The sequence below is a fragment of the Schistocerca piceifrons genome, chromosome 10, assembly GCF_021461385.2.
Source record: "Schistocerca piceifrons isolate TAMUIC-IGC-003096 chromosome 10, iqSchPice1.1, whole genome shotgun sequence".
Taxonomy (NCBI): domain Eukaryota; kingdom Metazoa; phylum Arthropoda; class Insecta; order Orthoptera; family Acrididae; genus Schistocerca; species Schistocerca piceifrons.
The window spans coordinates 79,534,637-79,557,807 of NC_060147.1; the positions used below are offsets into that span (position 1 = coordinate 79,534,637).

Genomic DNA, 23,171 nt, shown 5'->3' on the forward strand with positions numbered 1-23,171 from the left:
ACAAACCTGTAATGTTCGGATTGTCCTACTTGACACAGCCAAATCGTAAGTGTCTGGACGTAACGCTGCAAAGCGATATGAAATGGAACAGGTATGTGAGAAATACGGTAGAGAAGGGAAATGGGCGACTTCGGTTTATTGGGAGAATTGTGGGAAAGAGTAGTTCACCTGTAAAGGGGGACCTCATGGAGGACGCTGTTGCGACCTATTCTTGAGTACTACTAAAGTGTTTGGGATCAGCACCGCGTCGGATTAAAGGAAGACATCGAAGAAATTCAGAGGCGGGCTGCTAGATTTCTTAGCAGTAGATTCCAACTACATGCCAGTATTACGGAGATGCTTCGGGAACTCAAATGGGAATCTTTGGGGGGAAGGCGACGCTCTTTTAGAGAAACACTACTGAGAAAATGTAGAGAACCGTCATCTGAAGCTGACATCCGGACGACTCTACTACTACCGCCAACATACACTGCGCGTAAGGACCGCGAAGGTAAGACACGAGAGCCGGCCGTTGTGGCCGAGCGGTTCTAGGCGCTTCAGTCTGGAACCGTGCGACCGCTACGGTCGCAGGTTCGAATCCTGCCTCGGGCATGGATGTGTGTGATGTCCTTAGGTTAGTTAGGCTGAAGTAGTTCTATGTTCTAGGGAACTGATGACCTCAAATGTTAAGTCCCATAGTGCTCAGAGACATTTTTTTAAGACACCAGAAAATAGGGTTGTTTTTGATTGGAACAGCAAAGGAAACGAGTAGTAGCGGTACTGGGTACCCTCCATCACGCACCACACGGTGTCTTGTGGAGTATCTATGTAGATGTAGATGAAACCTGACCTGCCCGCCAAATGGAAACTCGCAATGAGGTCCCCTTGAAACTCTGCCAGGTGCTGATAACGCTGTCTCATACACGTATACGACTCCTCCGTTCCTTCACAGTGGTCTCTCAACATATTGCGCTGTTCACGCCCCTTATGTAGGCTACTTGGCGTGGTAACGACACTAAACACGGACAACATTAATACAGTCTGGTTGCCTTACTACGTGTCATATAGAATTGCAACTTGCAACACCCTCCGACGGCGCATACGCGTGCGAAGTTACACAAACATCGGACCGTGCTTTCACACTTTTTGTAAGGCAGTATATTTTTCAAAAGGATTTTAACAGTTACGTCGTATCTAGCACAACGGAAAATTTTTTCTTCCCGAAATATTTATTTCTTATTCGTAACATCAACTAACAGATTATGTAGTATAACACGATATTCAGTTTAATAATTCGCACTAGCAGAAACTAGTGCGTATTATTTACAGAGGTACCAAGCCACTGATACCTGAGCTCGGGAAAGAACAGTTTGGGTACTCGAGAAATGTAGGAATTCGTGAGGTGATACCAACCGCACGACTTACAAAGGGACCCTCCATACTGTAAATTACGGATTTTGATGCGCTTCAAGTATGTTGTAGAGGCACTTACCCCGAGTACCTGGCTGTCCGGTTTTTTTAGCGACAGGCCTTGGTTCTTGAGAAAATCGATTTTGAAGTTTGTGCACCTGTAACATTAGGCTACATACATTCCGAGAAAGTCAGCGTAGCGCAGCGGTAAAATTTCACAGCTACCGCGCTATAGGTACCGTCTTCGAATCCTGCTCGCGTACTTTTTTTCCTTCAAAATCGACAGAACTTTCCAATTTTATTTCAAAGAATATCAACAAACAGTGTAAAGTGTGCGAAATTATAAAGATATATTCAGTTATTAATTTTTTCAGATATTCATTCCGTTTGTGGTTCGCAGTTGGAGTTCGAAATGTTCGTACAACGGTCGTTTATTGTATTACCTGAAATCGATCTCGGCCCATTATCGTGCCCTCTTCCGTGAATTCCGTTAGCCGTAACGGGGACCCCAGCTCCTAGTTGCTGCCAATGAGGATGCGAGTTGCATTCCTTTACGTTCGCATCTAACTACAGCGTCAGTTGCTCGTAAAGCATCTCTAGTGCCGTGAGTTAGAAAAATTCTGTGAAATGGAAGAACCAAGTGTTTCTGCAGTAGTGCAGCCAGAAGAAGATCCACAAGTAGAGGAGTTCAACGAAGAATCTAAAGGCGACATCACTGATGCCATTAAATACGCCGAGAATCTACTCCGCGAGCAGGATTCGAACACGGTACCGTCAGCGCGGTAGCCCTGAACCTTTACCGATACGCTGATTTGCTCGGTATATATGACATGTTACGAGTATACAAAGCGCGCAATGAACTTCAAAATCGATTTTCTCAAAAACCAAGGCCCGTCGCTAAAAAACCGGATAGCCAGGTACTCACCGTAAGTGGCTCTACAACATATTTGAAGTGCATCAAAATCCATGATTTACAGTATGGAAGGTCCCCTTGTTAATGTGTATCATACGAAGGGCGTTCAATAGTCCATAGGATTAGATCGAGAGAGCGTGGAGGCCGTGACATGAATTGCTGACCATCAACCCCACCATGACCGATTCATCGGCTTCCCAATTTTCTGTTCAAGAATTCACGACCATCGTGCTGGAAGTGGGTTGAAGCACCATCCTACTGGTAGATGAAGTCCACACTGTCGATTTCCAGTTGTGACATGAGCCAATTTTCCAACCTGTCCAGGTACATGTGTCATGTAATCGTCCTTTCGCAGCAGGAAAAGGAACCGTAAGCTTTAAACAGTGAGACTAAAAAGAAAAAAAGGATTTTGGTGAATCTCGAATGCGATACACGATAGAATGGCGATTCTCTGGCACCCAGATTCACACATTGTGACTGTTGATAGTGCCATTCACAAAAACGTTGATTCATCATTGAATATGAGTTTCTGATAAAACCCATCCTCTTCCATAAAGCTGCTGCAACTGTGCCGAAAATACTGACTTTGTCGTGGCGAGCCTGGGCTTGAAGCAATTGCAAGAGGTAAGGCTTCGGCCCTGCTTGCTCTGTTCGTCGATTTCTGTGGGCTGCGTGCAAAACTCGCCCGCAGGCGGTTAGCCATATGGGGCTCTGAGCACTACGGGACTTAACTTCTGAGGTCATCAGTCCCCTACAACTTAGAACTACTTAAACCTAACTAACCTAAGGACATCACACACATCCATGCCCGAGGCAGGATTCGAACCTGCGACCGTAGCGGTCGCGCGGTTCCAGACTGACGTGCCTAGTACCAATCGGCCACACTGGCCGGCGGTTAGCCATATCTTCACTGCAGATCGACCCATTGATTTCCCCTTGCTTTTCTGAAAGTCAGTCGGTTTTATTGAGGAATCCAGTGCACCAAATTATACCCAGTTGATTGGCTACAAATCCTTATTTTTCAACATAATCTCTGTTCAATGGCATGGCCTTACGCCACCTTACTGGGAGGGCATTTATGCCCACATGATGCCACTGATCGAAGTCGGAGCCAACGTCTAACTACATCAGTAACCTCGCCATCATCCACCCACTGCCTCCTGCAGAGAGCATCCTTCCTGAACGCTTGTGTTTCGAAGTTAGCCGCCAAGCATTTGCATTCTGGTGCGAAGACTGTGGAGATTGCGACTTTCCTGGCAGTGAGCAGCTTCAACGAAGGGTATTCTGCAATTCTGAAGACCATGACAACGATGGACCCCACCCTGGGACTTCATTCGACGCAGTTCACCAAGCATTCGGACGACCACCGGTTTCAAGCGGCCGAAAACTGCTTGTCACCGGCCGTACGAGCAGCTCTGGAGCAGCGCAGGGTGGTCCAGATCGAGCAGAACGCCCTCTATGAGGAAGAGGAAACACTAGTTTACGGACCCGAAATAGCAGATTGAACGTACGTTGCATAATATTGCATTTACATGTAGTCAAAGCTTGAAACCCGTATTCCTCGAGCCGGCCGCGGTGGCCGTGCAGTTTTGGCGCTACAGTCGCAGGTTCGAATCCTGCCTCGGGCATGGATGTGTGTGATGTCCTTAGGTTAGTTAGGTTTAAGTAGTTCTAAGTTCTAGGGGACTGATGACCTCAGATGTTAAGTCCCATAGTGCTCAGAGCCATTTGAACCATTTGAGCCGTCTTCCTCGAAATATCACGCGGTATGGTAACTTCAAATATACTGAACCGGTTGGCATGATTCTTTGTTTCCGACGAAGCTAACTAAATTGTCTAGGAGTTGTACCACTTTTATTCCGATCCATCAAATATAAATATTTTTACTTGGCCGATGAAGTCGAAAGATCGATGAAAAAAGCACTATTTTTTTCAAATGGCCGCCATTTTGTTTCCTATGGTCCAGATAACTTAAGCGAGGTACAACTCCTGAAGAATCTTATACACTTCGTTAGCGTCAACTCAATTTTGATTTCAGACGTGCCGGCTGACTTGTGACATACCGCGCGTGGAGGACTAAATCGAAATTTTGCTTCGTTCCGACGGCACTTCCGCCTTTGCTGTTCGACATTTCAGGTCGAAAAAATTTCAGTTTGTGTAGGAAATATCAATAAACATTTTGTCCAAATTTGACATTGATATCTATAACACATTCCGAGGATAAAAAAAACTCTCAAAGAACGTGTTTTTTTCGGACTAAAGATAGTAAACCTACCCTTAAATACATTTGAGATTGACGTGGTGAGTCTGATGTTGGTCAAGAGTGACTTTAAAACGACGAAGTCGCCGTTATCAACAGCTCACTGAGTTTGAACGAGACGATGGATCTTGCTTCTGCGATCCTACAGAAAGGCTTAGCAGGAATAGCCACTGTACATGACTGCTGGCAGCGGTGGATACGGTAAGGTAGGGTCTGCCGCGTTTCACTGCCAGAAGGGAAGATCATCGTGTTTGTCCTGAGGCTGTGGTGCATCGTACTGCATCTGCAGCAGCAGTCTGAGCAGCAGTTGGCACCGCAGTGGCGCAATGAACCGTCACAGAGCTCTGAGTCAGTCGCCCTGCATCGTGCATTTCACTGTCCCCAAAGCATCGCCGTCTGCGAATTAAGTGGTATAATGCGTGAGCTCATTGGAAGGCGGAGTATAGGTCCGTTGTGTTTTCTGAAGAAGGCCGATCCTGCTTCGATTGCACTGACGGCCGTGTGTTGGTTAGAAATAGGCCAGATGAGCGCCTGAAACCAACCTGTCTACGCGCTAGACACATCGCATCTACCACTATAGTTATGGCCAGTCCTAAAAAAACTCTTACATCTGGTGAGCAAAATGTATGAGACAGGCGACATACCCTCAGGCTTCAAGAAGAATATAATAATTCCAATCCCAAACAAAGTAGGCTTTGACAGATGTGAAAATTACCGAACCATCAGTTTAATAAGTTACGGATGCAAAATACTAACGCGAATTCTTTACAGTCGAATGGAAAAACTGGTAGATGCCGACCTTATGGAAGGACAGTTTGGATTCCGTAGAAATATTGGAACCCGTGAGGCAATACTGGTCCTCAGACTTATCTTAGAAGCTAGATTAAGAAAAGGCAAACCTACGTTTCTAGCATTTGTTGACATGGAGAAAGCTTTTGACAATGTTGACTGGAATACTCTCTTTCAAATTCTGAAGGCGGCAGGGGTAAAATACAGGGAGCGAAAGGCTATTTACAATTTGTACAGAAACCAGATGGCAGTTATAAGAGTCGAGGGGCATGAAAGGGAAGCAGTGGTTGGGAAGGGAGTGAGACAGGGTTGTAGCCTCTCCCCGATGTTATTCAATTTGTATATTGAGCAAGCAGTGAAGGAAACAAAAGACAAATTCGGAGTAGGTATTAAAATCCATGGAGAAGAAATAAAAACTTTGAGGTTCACCGATGACATTGTAATTCTGTCAGAGACAGCAAAGGACTTGGAAGAGCAGTTGAACGGAATGGACAGTACCTTGAATGGAGGATATGAGATGAACATCAACAAAAGTAAAACGAGGATAATGGAATGTAGTCGAATGAAGTCGCGTGACGCTGAGGGAATTAGATTAGGAACTGAGACATTTAAAGTAGTAAAGGAGTTTTGCTATTAGGGGAACAAAATAACTGATGATGGTCGAAGTAGAGAGGACATAAAATGTAGACTGGCAATGGCAAGTAAAGCGTTTCTGAAGAAGAGAAATTTGTTAACATCGAATATAGATTTAAGTGTCAGGAAGTCGTTTCTGAAAGTATTTGTATGGAGCCGTGTGTGGAAGTGAAACATGGACGATAAATAGTTTGGACAAGAAGAGAATAGAAGCTTTCGAAATGTGGTGCTACAGAAGAATGTTGAAGTTTAGATAGGTAGATCACATAACTAAGGATGAAGTATTGAATAGAATTGGGGAGGAGTTTGTGACACAACCTGACAAGAAGAAGGGACCGGTTGGTAGGACATGTTCTGACGCACCAAGTGATCACCAGTTTAGTACTGGAGGGCAGCGTGGAGGGTAAAAATCGTAGAGGGAGACCAAGGCATGAATACACTAAGCGGATTCAAAAAGATGTAGGCTGCATTAGGTACTGGGGGATGAAGAAGCTTGCAGAGGATAGAGTATCATGGAGAGCTGCATCAAACCAGTCTCAGGACTGAAGACCACAGCAACAACAACAGTTATGGTCTGGGGCTCGGTTTCTTATGACAGCAGGAGCACTCTCGTGGTTACCCCACGTACCATCACTGCAAATTTTTACGTCAATCTGGTGATTCGAAATGTTGTGCTGCCATTCATGGACAGCGTCCCAGGCGGTGTTTTCCAACAGGATAACGGTCGACCACATACTGCTCTACAGAGTGTCGAGCTGTTGCCTTGGCCTCCTCGACCATCAGGTTTGCCCCAATCGAGCAAGCATGGGCCATCATCAGACGAGAACTCCAGCGATATCCACAAGCAGCATTAACAGTCCCTGTATTAATTATACAATGTAGGCTTTCACGGCCGGTGTTGTCTTCAGTTAAAACTTCCAGGCTGAGAGGCCGTGGTCGACGTATAAAATTTCCACCTAACGTTTCGTCTCCATCTGCGGGAGACATCTTCTGAGGTCGTCTGGCTACTGTTACTGAGGATCCAGGTACTCTCGCATTTATAGAGCGCTTAGAGGTCACCAACATTCGTCGACGGTATGCCCATCTTTGGAAGGCGTCATCATTCTCGATTAAGAATAATCAATTGTCATTCTGCTGGCGCAACGTCGACATCCGTATTTTGTCTAACTTTAGAGCTTCCTCTTCTCTGTTAAAATTGTTATGATGTTTGTGAATCTCTATTGCCTCTGTATACATGCGCTCATGATAATGGGATGTTCGTGCTAGAACGAAATTTAATTTCGTGGTTCCCTTCACGAAAAACATGCTCAGCTACGGCCGATTTCTCGATGTGTCCTAAGCGACAATTTCTTTTATGTTTGGCCAAGCGGGTGTTTACAGTTCTTTGTGTTGTTCCAATATATACTTGTCCACAACTGCATGGAATTTTGTATACCCCAGGTGTTGCTTGGGTGTGTCGGGCGTCTTTTGCAGTTCTTAATTATTCCTTAATCTTCTTGGTGGGCCTGAAGACTGTTTCGAATTTTTTCCGACAGACTTGTAAGAATAATGGAATATATGTTTGTGACTCACTCCTCTCCCTGTTTCTCGGGCATAAACAAGACATTGCCACCACCCTCACCTAGCCACTTCGTCAGGCAATTTATATTCTATGTAGTAGAAGTGTCTCTTCACCAAAGAATTTTATGAAACCGCATGGTCGAGTTTCTGGGACACCTATCACAGTCACACCAGCAGTTCCATCAGGTTCGCCGCTCAGACGTTTTACTTCAGCGCACACTCGGAATAAACCTCGCGCTTGTAACGCTTCACGCCTGCCTCTATTCGGCCTCACCTGCGGCTATTGTTCTCGCCTTTTTTTTTTTTATCTTCTCCTTCCTTCCTCCAAGCACAACCCGACAGTCACAACAAAGACACGCAATAACCACAATCGGCACTGAATCGATTAATCGATCGATCTCGGGGGAAACGGCCCGGTCGACATTGCCGTCCTGATGTGTATTCCCCTGCAGCGCGCAACACAATAGCCACCACCAGCCGCACGCCGACTGGCACCGTTTCATTTTCATCTGCCCAGTTCTACCTTCCTACTCTTTTTCTCTGCCTCCTCATCGCTACCTCCTTCTCCCTTCATCGCCGCCCCTACCTGTTCGCGGACTCTTCCGCCACCTGCCGCCGCTCCGACAACAGAGGGCCTCGTACACATAAAAAATAAAGGCTCATCTCTTTGTCTCATTTTTTTATTGTTTTCCCCCCGGAGTTCTCCGCTGGGCGGCAGGAGTGTCGTTGCTGTTCGGTTGGCCGCCCTGCCAGTCCCTTCCCCGGCATCTCGGGGAATCCCCCAGCGATCGGCTCCTCCTTTTGTCTGGCGCGCCGGGCAAGACGTGGCTATTAAGATCCCCGGGAGAGATATCCCGCGGGATTAAGGGGCACCGGCCGCTTCTCCCGGTGGGTCCCTGTCTGTTCCGGGGACCAGCGCCATAGGCAGATACAGTATTTTCTTCTGTTCGTCCCCAATACACTCCCACTCCACCACTGCCTAACTCCATACCTCTCTGATGTTGATTAGTCGTTTGATTATAGACCCTTCCACTAAAAAAGACTACATACACATGTACATCACCGGCCGCTGTGGTCGAGCAGTTCTAGGCGCTTCAGTCCGGAACCGCGCTGCTACTATGGTCGCAGGTTCGAATCCCGCCTCGGGCATGGATGTGTGTTATCCTTAGGTTAGTTAGATTTAAGTAGTTCTAAGTCTAGGGGACTGGTGACCTCAGATATTGAGTCCCATAGTGCTTAGAGCCATAGTGCTTAGAGCCACATGTACATCCATGCCATTGCTTCTGCATAGGGCCAAGGGGCATAGGGCCTGAGACACATAAGTTCTACTGAAGTTTTGGTGAGGTCGGTATGAGTGCACTCTTTAACGTAGCACGCTGGAGTGAAATCAGTCACATCCAGGAAACATCACTCCAATCCTATGTAATAGAAACTCCAGCGTTGATAATGACGTCAATTCAACTAGGTACGGAAGCGAGAAGTTTCTGCCGGCCGGTGTGGCCGAGCGGTTCTAAGCGCTTCAGTCTGGAACCGCGCGATCGGAACGTTCGCAGTTTCTAATCCTGCCTCGGGCATGGATATGTGTGATGTCCTTAGGTTAGTTAGGTTTAAGTAGTTCTAAGTTCTAGGGGACTGATGACCTCAGATGTTAAGTCCCATAGTGCTCAGAGCCATTTGAGAAGTTTCTTACGGTATGTAAATCTTGGCTGTTGTTACTGAATGTCAGATCTTTTGTGAAGTCCGTGGCAGATTAAAACTGTCTGCCAAACCTAGATTCGAACTCCGGACGTTTGCCTTTCCCGTACAAGTGTTTTGATCCCTGAGTTCGAGTCACGGTATAGCACACAGTTTTATCTGCCAGGAAATTCCGCATCAGCGCTTACTCCACTGCAGAGTGAAAATTCATTGTGGTAATATCTCCTAGTCTGGTAGGTTCCGTCATGCTCCCTTTCAGTTCCTTCTACACGACAGACGCTTCGATCGCTCTGCTGGGACTTTCTTCAGGGTTTTGTGTTGTTGAGAGTTGGCTGAAACCGTCAAAGAACAGTCTTTTGTCGCATTCATTTATAAAAGTGAGTTATCCCTCGCTTATGCCGAACAAGTGGTGGAATTGGGTAAGATTCTTCCGGCTTCTACTGCTGGGCCATCACAATAGCTTCTCTCGCGCTGTATTAACCTGTGCTCTTCAAATTTTAATCAAATGTGTGTGAAATCGTATGGGACTTAACTGCTAAGGTCATCAGTCCCTAAGCTTACACACCACTTAACCTAAATTATCCTAAGGACAAACACACATATCCATGCCAGAGGGAGGACTCGAACCTCCGCCGGGACCAGCCGCACAGTCCATGACTGCAGCGCCCCAGACCGCTCGGCTAGTCCCGCGCGGCCTAATTTTAACCACTTAAATATGTTACGTAGACAAATGTATTCCGCAAATTACATTACTCTACATTAATTATATTTTGGTGCTGCAATTTTTTCCGTCAATGTATAATACAAATATTGTTGTTTGCCTATTTAAGCCAGGATTGAAGGAACTACCGTATTTTACGGACAATAACACGTTAAGGACTATAAGACGCACCTTAATTTTTAAGCATTTTTAAATAACATTTTTACCATTTTTATTATTAGACCGAAAAGCCAGACTAAAAAAAATTCTTTGCGTATGAAGCAGAACAGACCTTTAACATTCAAGAAAATCGACGTCTGAACTTTCTTCTTCTTCTTCAACTTCTTCTTCCTCTTCGTCGTAATCGTTGTCCTCTTCATACATACGATGGTCTCCACTGCCATAGAGAGCGTTACCTGTGCCACACTTCTTGAAATATCTAACAATAATGTCTTTTCTCACTGTAGACCGCGACTGTTTTATCCAACGATGCACTGTTTGATTATAAATCGTTGTAAAGTTTCCTTCACAGTGAATTCATGATGGTTTTCATCCATTTTTCCCATTCCTCTCTCATACGCACTTTAATTTTTTTTTTAACAGGAAGCTCTGTATTTCCCTGCCTCAATTTCTCTTTCATAGCACCTTTGAAAATTTTTCTTAACTGATCTAGCACAAGAAGAGAGCTCTTCTTCAATACAACACCTTTACTTCTCACCCGCACTCTATGTTAATTCATAATTTTATACTAGTCTCGTCCATCCAGCCGTTGTCTTGTATGTGAACAACTGCACCTGGCGGTATTTTAGAAGGTTTTGGCATTGTTCTGCGCTTGAAAATAATCGCTGTTTTACGTTTAGTACCGTTAGTCAGACATGAAAGGACAACAGCGTAGAGTATTTTTTCGTGTACACTTGTTTTTACAATTGCAGATTTGGCAACCTTCATGGCAACAGTTCTCTTACTGGGCACGCCAAATGTCAGAAGCGTTTCGTCCAAATTCGCTGTTTTGCTTGGTTCTGCACTGGTCTTCTTTAGATATTGAATAATAAAGCTATGGAAATAATATTTTCTCTACGTGACCTTGTGGAACTTTCTGAGATATTTTGGTTTTGGTTCGCATGCTAAGTCCATTACGCTGTAGCGCTAGCCTTACGAGGGGGGACTTGAATCACTTTTTATTAATTCCAGTGCCATTTTGGCGCTTTATTCGAATCCATTTCGATACATCTTCTAGTTCAAACCATTCTGAATTCAGTCTTCTACAGGGTGTTACAAAAAGGTACGGCCAAACTTTCAGGAAACATTCCTCACACACAAAGAAAGAAAATATGTCATATGGACATGTCTCCGGAAACGCTTACTTTCCATGTCAGAGCTCATTTTATTACTTCTCTTCAAATCACATTAATCATGGAATGGAAACACACAGCAACAGAACGTACCAGCGTGACTTCACTTTGTTACAGGAAATGTTCAAAATGTCCTACGTTAGCGAGGACACATGCATCCACCCTCCGTCGCATGGAATCCCCGATGCGCTGATGCAGCCCTGGAGAACGGCGTATTGTATCACAGCCGTCCACAATACGAGAACGAAGAGTCTCTACATTTGGTACCGGGGTTGCGTAGAGAAGAGCTTTCAAATGCCCCCATAAATGAAAGTCGAGAGGGTTGAGGTCAGGAGAGCGTGGAGGCCATGGAATTGGTCCGCCTCTACCAATCCATTGGTCACCGAATCTGTTGTTGAGAAGCGTACGAACACTTCGACTGAAATGGGCAGGAGCTCCATCGTGCATGAACCACATGTTGTGTCGCACTTGTAAAGGCACATGTTCTAGCAGCACAGATAGAGTATCCCGTACGAAATTATCATAACGTGATCCACTGAGCGTAGGTGGAAGAACAAACTAAAATGAGCTCTAACATGGAAATTAAGCGTTTCCGGACACATGTCCACATAGCATCTTTTCTTTATTTGTGTGTGAGGAATGTTTCCTGAAAGTTTGGCCGTACCTTTTCGTGACACCCTGTATTTGCACATTTAGTTTTCCTCATTTTTTTTGTTCTTCTTTACTAGCCAGGCAATCGCGAATGGCTTTTTCTGCTGGTGTGGGGCCGAAATCCCGCTCAATTACTCTGTTCCCATGTTCTTCTGCATATGCCATTGCTTAAAATTTATAGCCTGCATCATATGTATACATTTAATTTTTTGCATTACGGAAAGAGCTACTAACAAAAATATTGCACTTTTACCGATAACAGAAATCACTTGCCAGTTCACCGGTACCGTAGACTGCAATATCGCATCATGGGCTAGACATGTTCAGTGTTTTTAATGGTGGGACGGAAGGGAAACAGTGTTAGTAAGCTTGTGATCCCTCAATTGATGTTCGTCGCATCGGTTCACTTCTGCTGCCGGTTGAATCCAGTGTTGGCCAGATAGAGGTACGTTTCCCACGGTATCGAATATATGGGCATGTTTAAGACTGGTGAGAATTTTAAAGAGATGCGTGCCAGCTCCAAATTTATAGATTTCAAAGCAACTAATGATAGCATAAATAGAGAGCAGTTATATCAAGCTCTAGATGAACTCGGAATCTCTAGAAAGTTGGCAAGGCTGGTGAGAATGACAATGAGCGAAACACAAGGTAGTGTAAGAATGATGTCCAACACATTGAGTATTGAAAATGGAGTGCGACAAGGGGATGCATTGGCATGCCTTCTCTTTAATGCCGCCCTGGAGAAGGTGATGAGAAACGCAAACCTTCTGAACAGAGGAACGATCTTCTATAAATCAGTGCAGATACTGGCCTACGCAGATGGCATTGATATAATAGCAAGAACCCAAAAAGCAATGGAAGAGACATTTACAGCTCTTGAACAGACCAGTAGGAACATGGGGTTAATTATGAATGAACGAAACACAAAATATATGGCAGCTGGAAAAGCATACAGAGAAAATATGCCAAATGCAATAACAATGGGCAATTATACATTTGAGAGAGTTGAGTATTTCAAGTATCTTGGCTCGACAGTTACACATCTAAATAATACCTCCTATGAAATTAAGCAGAGATTAATACTAGCCAGCAGAGGCTATTTTGCCCTAACAAGACTTCTATCCTCAAGGCTCCTGACTCGTACCACGAAATTAACTATGTATAAATCACTTATACGACCAGTGCTTACATATGCCTCTGAAGCCTGGGCATTAACAAGACATTGAAACACTGGATGCATTTGAAAGAAAGGTACTTAGACGAATTATCGGCCCAATCTGTGAAAGAGGAAGATGGAGGAGGAGATACAACCATGAGTTGTATATCATATACAAAGACCAACCCATCAGAAGGACAGTGAAATCATCCAGACTGAGGTGGGCGGGACATGTGGCTCGCATGAATGATACAGAAGTACCAAAAAGAATATTACAAGGAAAGCCAGGAGGGCAGAGAGGACGTGGTCGAGCAAGAGCCAGATGGGAAGATGGAGTAATCGAAGATCTTAGGAAGATGGGCTATAGAACCTGGAGAGTATTGGCAAAGGACCGAGAGAGATGGAAGGAAATTGTAGAAGAGGCCAAGGCTCATCATGAGCTGTAGAGCCAAGAAAGAAGAATAAGAGAATTTTAAATCAAACACTGTACATTTTAATATAAATTTCGAGTATAAGACGCACCCGAATTTTGGAGGCAATTTTTCGGAGAAAATAGTGTTTCTTATAGTCCGTAAAATACGGTATGTTTTATACATAACAGAGCAAAATATTAAAAAGAGTTTTTGTCTAATGCCAGAACATCATCCATATAAACCGAAGCTAGTAGCACATTTCAGTAAAGTTTATACAGCAGCTGATAGTGTATACAAGGTCATTGAGAAGTATATCTGGGGTTTCAGAAGGCGATCGTGCGTAAACTACAAAACACGCTGAAAAATTACTCGTATAAGCTGAAATAGCATCCTTCCAAGTTTCTATTCGTAATACATGCCATGGTGTAATTGCAGAAGAAACCACTAGGGAGCAGGTGTGTCAGAACGTATATACAAATTATCCGCTCCGTACTGTTGCATCAAATTAGTCCGCGCCTGCAGATAGGCAACCAAATGAACAGAGTGGGGTTGCAGCCGCCGCGGCTTCCCAAGCTGAAAGCGAATTCAATGTACAGCTCGTCGGTAACGGATGTTGCGTAAGAGCACGGCGTACGTGAACACCCTAACTTTTGACACCATGCTCATTAATTGGTTATATTTCTTTGAATGCTATTGAACGTATTATAATTGCACTAAATCTACTTCGCTACGCTACATCGCTGCTCTTCTAGGCACCATGGAACTTGGCATCAGGGTCATGAGCGCATCCTCAGTTGCGCACGTTTTAAGGGGTTTTTGTGCATGAGCAAACGGAGTGACGTAATTGCTTCACGGGCTAAATAAACGCGGATTTGATAGAGAACGTGCATTATTTACGGCGTACACAGCTACCTCTCTCCACTCAACTACAAGTTTACGTCTATGCCACCAGGTGGCAGCACGCTGCAGGAGATGTTTAGCCCCGTTCGCTTCGCATAAACCCCGCTAGACGATATCACACTCCTCAAATATGCCAATTCACTCACTCTGTAGTGAAATTAGAGCAGACGTCTGTATATGTTATAGTTATACTGGCATAAAAACCTATTCTGTCCAGTTCTGAACGAGAAATAGTATATCAAGTTCTGGACTTTATCATACAGTACTTTATTTAGGCACTGAGAATCGTAAACCCCATCATCGTCGATTGTGAGACTGTAGCATTTACTCACGCTTCTGACAGCTGTTGACCTTATGGTGGGTCATGTTAGTGTGTGCTGTAGGCCGACTTTATATTTATGGACATTCACGAAAAGTTGTCTCACTGGTTTCTCTGATATTCACTTAAATATGGAGTCGACGACGGTGTGGTTTAGGCCCTTAGCGCAATCGGCGCCTCATTTGTATTCTGATCAGATGACTATGTTGGTAGACAGTACTACCTGAATTAATCATTTCCACAAATTGCAGTTTGCATTTGGAGTTGGTTGTTTACTGTGCAGGAATCGGGTTTCGTGTGCAGTGACAACATGAGCACTGTTGAATCTGATATACAGGACATAAAATCCCGTCTGAGGCCTGCGATCATTTTTATGTTAATAATTGGCAAACAATGCTGTACAACCGCAATAAAGTCATCAGATGTTCAATTGACTCTTTTATTACATCATGTTAGGCGTTTCAGGATTACACTCAAAGACATCACAAACTCCAACTCCTTCCTAACCAACCAGGCGTACAGCCATGATAACTCAAAGATAGTGTCCAATAACATATGACTATAACTATTCGTCGCAGGTATAGTCATATGTAATTGGACACTTCCTTTGAGTTGTCAAGGCTGTAGTCCTGGTTAGTCAGCAAGGAGTTGGAGTTTTTGATGTCTGAAGATGGGTGTAATCCCGAAACGCGCAGCATGTTCTAATAAAAGGGTCAACTGAGCATCTCATGACTTTATTGCAATTGTACAGCATTGTTTGCCAATTATTTTTGTTGAATCTGTTTTAAATGCTAACAAAACGAAAAATTACCAGGAAAAGTTAATCACAAAAGAACTAGGGCCTCCAGACTAGATCTGTTGACTGAGAAAGTGACGAAATCAAGTAACTGAGTTCAAGCGAACATTTAATAAAGAAGTGTATAATAAACTTAAGCCGTTATGCGGCTCTAGCGTAAGAATGCCTGATTTTCAGCCCAGAAGTTAATTCGTTAACTAATACATGGATTGGGAATCTTGTACATTTGCTCGAAAAAATAAAAAAGCACAAAAACTCCCACTTACACAAAACTGCAGAACGGAGAGTAGCGAAAGCTTAAACAATATTTCATCCTTGCCATAAACTTAATTATGTATAAAACAACAAAATTCCACGAAAACAATTATTTAATTTTCAGACATTTTACACTAATTATTATTTCTTTACTTTCTCAGACGTTAAGTCTGGTTAAAAATGGAAAGTGACGCGGACCTTGATCAAGCGTCACTTCCTTTTAACTGTACGGTATATGTTATATTGCATTTAGGAACTTTCGGGTAATTGAACATGTATCAATAATTACAGATTTCTGTAGTTGTATATATTATTATCATTATTATTATTATTATTGAAAGTGGCTGTGATTCTATAAATCTGTTGACAGGCATAACAGTTATGGAGCACATGCTATTAATTTCACAATCTCATATTTATCTGAATCTAAAAATTTATGAATACGCAGAATTATATTCACGGGCCAGCACTGTTGCTCGCACTTGGTCCTTCAACAGTATTTTCTGCCTCACAAATGGTACCGGTACTGAGCACCCGTGCTAATATACGTCTATTTACTGTCTTTTTCTATCGTGCAGTCGTCTTCTGAAACAGTGGAGTTACTTATAAGCACGTTCTTCATCATATGTGTTACAACTGTGGAGCATCCTCAAATGGTTCAAATGCCTCTGAGCACTATGCGAGCCCGCATCTCGTGGTCGTGCGGTAGCGTTCTCGCTTCCCACGCCCGGGTTCCCGGGTTCGATTCCCGGCGGGGTCAGGGATTTTCTCTGCCTCGTGATGGCTGGGTGTTGTGTGATGTCCTTAGGTTAGTTAGGTTTAAGTAGTTCTAAGTTCTAGGGGACTGATGACCATAGATGTTAAGTCCCATAGTGCTCAGAGCCATTTGAACCAGCACTATGCGACTTAACTTCTGAGGTCGTCAGTCCCCTAGAACTTAGAACTACTTAAACCTAACTAACCTAAGGACATCACACACATCCATGCCCGAGGCAGGATTCCAACCTGCGACCGTAGCGGTCGTGGAGCACCCTCTTACAAAAAAACCATACTAACATTATGAATGCGAAAGTAACTGTCTTACGCTTTCACGACTTAACCGCTCAACCGATATCCATGAAATCTGGTACGGAGATAGCTCGAACGCTGAGGAAGAGCATAGACTGCTATAGAACACGAAATATAGAACAATAATTACTCTTTGGAATCGCTACTTACTCGTTGGCTTTTAAACTTCATAATATTTGTGAACATGCTTTTATTGGTTAATACGTTCTACATAATACGATTCAAAGTAATGAATAAAATCTTTATACACTCCTCTAGCCGACCGCTGTGGCCGATCGGTTATGGGCGCTTGTGTCCGGAACCGCGATGCTGCTACGGTCGCAGGTTCGAATCCTGCCTCGGGCATGGATGAGTGTGATGTCCTTAGGTTAGTTAGGTTTAAGTAGTTCTAAGTCTAAGGGACTGATGACCTCAGATGTTAAGTCGATTAGTGCTTAGAGCCTTTTGAACCATTTGAACACTCCTCTACATGTTTAATCCAGACTTCCATACTAATATCAGTCACTAGCCTGACGCATTTTAACCGCTGAGCGACACGCGTCCCTTGTAAGTTCTTTGTTGCGTTCAAATTTCTGTCGTCGGGTGGCGGCCATACGTTTATCGTTGCAGATTCCCGATCGTGGGTTTCCGGGATTAGTTGCCAATTGGGTCGTTTCTTTTTTCCTGCTTGTGTCTGGATATGAACCCTATGCTCATCATCATTTTATCATCATCGGCGTGCAAGTAAGGGTAGGGCGTCAAATGAAAAGATTTGCACCAAGGTCCGGAACATCTCAACGGGGCGTCTCCTGGCCAGTTAAGCAATACGCATATATCATTTCATTTTACTGAAACGAAAGAACAACAGCTACGATACAATACTTAAACAATCCTGAACGTGGTTAATCCACGGCAATCAATACTTCCATTCTAATGTTATAAATGCAAAAGTAAATGTTATTTTTTCACGATTGAACCGGTGAACCGATATCCATGAAATTTGGTGTGAGATAGCTTGAACCATTATGAAGAAAGGTTAGTCTACAAAGTGAGTAGTGCAAGATTGGTTTGAAGAATATTACGCAAATTAATTAAAGTAATTACTCTTTTAAAGGGTTACTTTCCCTTTACTTTTGAATTTTGTCATATTTGTGAAAATGCTTTCATTGGTTGATCTGTTGAACATAATATGATTCAACGTGATCAATACAAGGTTTTTTTCAGTTCTCAGCGTGTTTAATACATACTTCTAATACCAGTATTATTAATAGCGAGAGCAACTCACTTTGTTACCTTTTCACGACTTTAGCGCTGAACGTATTCCGATGGTATTTAGTTTGTTGTGGAGACAGGTTCAACCCTGACCGCTGTGTCTTTTTCAGTATAATCAACATTTTTAAATATGGCGTAAGTGAGTGGCATGCAGACGGTTCTGGCGCGATGGTCGGCGACTCTTAGCGTCTGTACATTATTCCCTGACACTGCAAACCCGATGTTATTGTGCACATGGTTTATGATACTGTGTTTCTACACCATCTGGCATAGCTGGAGTGTTTTGGTGGAGATACAACAATAAAATCAGAGGGTAAGCCCGAGTACCATACTTAAAACTATTCCACATCTACATCTACCTGGTTACTCTGCAATTAACACCTAAGTGCCTGGCAGAGGGTTCATCGGACCATTTTCATACTACTTCTCTACCATTCCACTCTCGAATGGCGCGTGGGAAGAATGAACACCTAAATCTTTCCGATCGAGCACTGATTTCTCTTATCGTATTATGATGATCATTTCTCCCTACGTAGGTGGGCGTCACGAAAATATTTACGCATTCGGAAGAGAAAGTTGGTGATTGAAATTTCGTAAATAGATCTCGCCGCGAAGAAAACCGCCTTTGTTTCAGTGACTGTCACCCCAACTCGAGTATCATATCAGCGACACTCTCACCCCTACTGCGCGATAACAGTAAAAGAGCTGCCCTTCTTTGCACTTTTTCGATGTCCTCCGTCAATCCTACCTGGTAAGGATCCCACACCGCGCAGCAATATTCCAACAGAGGACGGACAAGTGTAACGTAGGCTGTCTCCTTAGTGGGTTTGTCGCCTCTTCTAAGTGTTCTGCCAACAAAGTGCAGTCTTTGTTTCGCCTTCCCCACAATATTATCTACGTGGTCTTTCCAATTTAAGTTGCTCGTAATTGTAATTCCTAGGTATTTAGGCGAATTGACAGCCCTTAAATTTGTGCGATTCATCGTATACCCAAAATTTATCGGATTTCTTTTAGCACCCATGTGGATGACCTCGCACTTTTCTTTGTTTAGTGCCAATTGCCACTTTTCGCACCATACAGAAATTCTCTCTAGATCATTTTGTAATTGGAATTGATGGTCTGATGATTTTTCTAGACGGTAAAGTACAACGTCATCTGCAAACAACGTAAGGGGACTGCACAGATTATCAACTAGATCATTTATATAAATGAAGAACAGCAGAGGGCCTATGACACTACCTTGCGGAATGCCAGATATTACTTCTACTCGATGATTTAGCGTCTATCACTACGAACTGTGACCTCTCTGAGAGGAAATCACAAATCCAGTCACACAACTGAGACGGTACTCCAAATTTACGCAGTTTGATCAATAGTCGCTTGTGAGGAACGGTATCAAAAGCCTTCTGTAAATCTAGGAGTATGGAATATGTCATTTGAGTTTACTGATACGCAAGAGCAACAGCTACGATACAATGCTTAAATAATTATGAACGTGTTTAATCCAGGCAATCCATACTTCCATACTAATTTTTTAAATTCAAAAGTAACTCTCTTATTTTTTAACGACTAAACCTGTGAAACCATATCCATGAAATTTGGTGTGAGATAGCTTGAACCCTGATGAAGAAGATAGGCTACTTTACAAAGTGAGTAGTGGAGAATATTACGCAAATTAATGAAAGTAATTATTCTTTCAAAGGGCTATTTTCTCTTTACTTTTGAATTTTTTCAATTTTGTGAAAATGATTTGATTGGTTGATCTGTTCGTAATATGATTCAACGTAATCAATATAATGTTTGTTTAAATCTCAGCGTGCTTAATACATACTCCCGTACTAATACCAGTATTATTAATAGCGAAAGCAACTCACTTTGTTACCCTTTCACGACTCTACTGCTGAACGTATTCCAATAGTATTTAGTTCGTTATGGAGACAGCTTCAACCCTGAGGGGTGTGTCTTTTTCAGTATTATCAACAAATTTTAAATATGGCGTATGCAGACGATTCTGGCGCGATAGTCGGCGATACTCTTAGTCTGTATACAATGTTATTGTGCCCGTAGTTTATGATATTGAGTTTCTACACCATGTGGCATAGGTGGAGTGTTTTGGTGGAGATACAACAATAAAATCAGACGGTAAGCCCGAGAACCATATGTAAACCTATTACTGTAAGTATCGCAAATATAAGTCTGATTTAGCCCATTGTACTAGCTTTTGAGATGTGGTGGTACAAAAGAATGTTGAAGATTACATGGACAGATCACGAAAGTAATGAGGAGGTACTAAATAGAATTGGGGAGATGAGAAATTTTTGGTACAACCTGACTAGAAGAAGGGATCGGTTGTAAGGGCACATTCTGAGGCATCAAGGGAAGCGTGGGGGGGGGGGGGGGGGGAGGGAGGAGTAAAAATCGTAAAGAGAGGCCAAACGATGAATACAGTAAGCAGATTCAGAAGGATGTACGTTGCAATAATTACTCATAGATGAAGAAGTTTGCACAGGATAGAGTAGGATGGAAGCTGCATGAAAGCAGTCTTTGGACTGAAGACCACAACAACACCAACATCTAGTGGTATATGTGAATACTGTATGCGAAATGTATCAGAAATACTGGCAGTAGTAAAGAAGTAGTAAATTAAAACGTCATACTTCATGTGGCGGTTTTACTGCATGAATAGCGAAAATGTAGTAAGCGATAAACAATTTCCTTTCATCAACTTATGATGGTCATCAGTGGAAAAAGTTTCTTAAAGCTTTGAAATTTTGTGTCAAGTTTGTCGCAAGTCTCTAAGAGCTCTCATTCTGAAATACTAGATGACTGAAATATGGGTATTCTCGCGTAATGGGCTACACTGTTTTTTCATCCTCACATCCTTTGATAGGTGGATGGTTCTTATCTATAAGGTGATTATTTCCAGACAGTAAATGATATGTGTACTAAGTTTGGTTGAAACTGGTCCAGTGGTTTAGAAGCGGACGTGGAGCATACATGCATATATACATGAAAATTATTATAATTTGTATGGATTCAGTATAAATGGTTTTGGAAATGAAAGCTACATCGCCATTTCTAACTCGGGAACTGATTGGACTGTCCATAAAAATGTGACTAATATTGGGGGTACTGCCACTCAGGTAGGTGTTGCATTGCCGTAGGCACGGACAACTTGTTCGAATAGGTGTGTGAAGGTAACTGGCGACACCTTTGGGTTCGATGTCCGGAATGAAGAAATTGACAGATATCCCCAACTATGTATGAATGCATGGTTTCGCGGCATTATGAGTTAATACAATTTTCTCGGTCTTCCACCCGCGTCAGGTGGTTAAAATCCCACGAGCTTACCACCGAGCTCTCCCCGGTCATTGTCAAGTGATAAGAATGACTGCTGTGTAGCCGTTGCCGCGTCGTTATTCAGTCGCACTGCTGGCTGTGACGTCACTAGTGCTCTCTTCCTCGCCATATATGGTAATGTTTTCATCCCGCGTCCGTCGCGCCCGTTTCAACCTCGCGATAGCCGGCTCCCAGGCTGTGCTGAGCTGCAAACCTCCGTCCTTGTTGATGGTGTTTTCAGAGATTTTTATTTCAATAGCGTGTTGTATGACGCTATCCCAAAATCCCTTCGTCTTCATAAGGACATACGTTCCGTCGAATAGAATTCGGTGTCCATTTTCCAAGGCGTGTTCTGCCAAGGCTGAATTTTCTGGATAGCGCAGGCGTAAGCACCACTCGTGTGCCGTCCGGCATTGCTCCACAGTGCGTACTGTTCGGCCGACGTAGTAACGGCCACACTGACATGGTATCTTGTACACTCTAGGCGTTCTAAGCCCTAGATTGTCCTTCACAGGCCTCATGAGCTGTTGAATTTTTGCTGGGGGCCTGAACACGGTTCAATGGCTCAAATGGCTCTGAGCACTATGGGACTTAACATCTGAGGTCATCAGTCCCCTAGAACTTAGAACTACTTAAACCTAACTAACCTAAGGACATCACACACATCCATGCCCGAGGCAGGATTCGAACCTGCGACCGTAGCGGTCGCGCGGCTCCAGACTGTAACGCCTAGAACCGCTCGGCCACTTCGGCCGGCCCTGAACACGGATGACGTGTTATATCTCTTCAGGAGTGGATTATTGGTAGTCCAGGCAAAGAAGTATTCTACCGCGACTAAGGGGCATTCAACACAACTTCAAATGACGCACTATTTGTCGTCATGGGAATCATCCACATAGATATCACCATCAGGTACCGCGCAGCAATGTACTGGCTTAGGATGGAGAGAATAGACCAGGTTCGGCAGATCACTGGTGTGCCGATTGAGATAACACGCCCACCCAGAGCATGGCGAGTGGATACCTGGCAGAGCGAGTGGGCCAACAGCGATAAGGGCCGCCGTGTATACAACTTCTTCCCTGACATCCGGGGAAGACTAAAATTAAAACATATCGATCCCAGCCGCGGTGTGGTACATTTCATGACAGGACATGGCCTTATCCCCTGCACGTGTACCGTGTGAATTTGCAGCAGACTCATAGATGCACATGCGGGGAAAAAGGTTCCCCTGAACATACTGCCTTCTTCTGCGGACAACGCACGAACACAAGACACACAGTACACATAAATCGCCTGAACACACAGAACGGAGTACATGCCTTAATACGCGACCCGGAAAGGTGGACTAGTCTCAACAAACTAACTGACGAAATCTCGAAGATCCAACAAATAGAATACTTGCGCAACAGACCCTACCGAAGGCATGTCGGTCCAAACAGACGTCACGATGCCCAGGGGGTCACAGATATGATTAGCACCACGAGTGATGAAGAAGAAACAGATACAGACCAGGCCACCAACACAGATATTGAAGCGCCCAGCGCGGATGATCCATAGTGTCAACCACGTCCACTTCAAAGAACAGTCTGGAACAACCGACAAGAGGTGCACAAGTCACACACAATCCTAAAAAGAGATTGCACCTTATATGTAAATAGTTAACAGTACCTCCATGTCTAATGATAGCTTAAAGCTAGGTACCTCTTCAAGGGACCTACGCCTTCCGTTAAGA

At 43.7% G+C, this 23,171-nt stretch overlaps 1 protein-coding gene across 1 annotated transcript in view; it reads left to right on the plus strand.

The window, feature by feature from the left end:
• LOC124718708 (homeobox protein Hox-C4-like) overlaps positions 1–23,171 on the plus strand; it is an 84,423-nt gene that overhangs the window by 4,332 nt on the left and 56,920 nt on the right. The gene's annotated exons all lie outside the window — the stretch shown is intronic.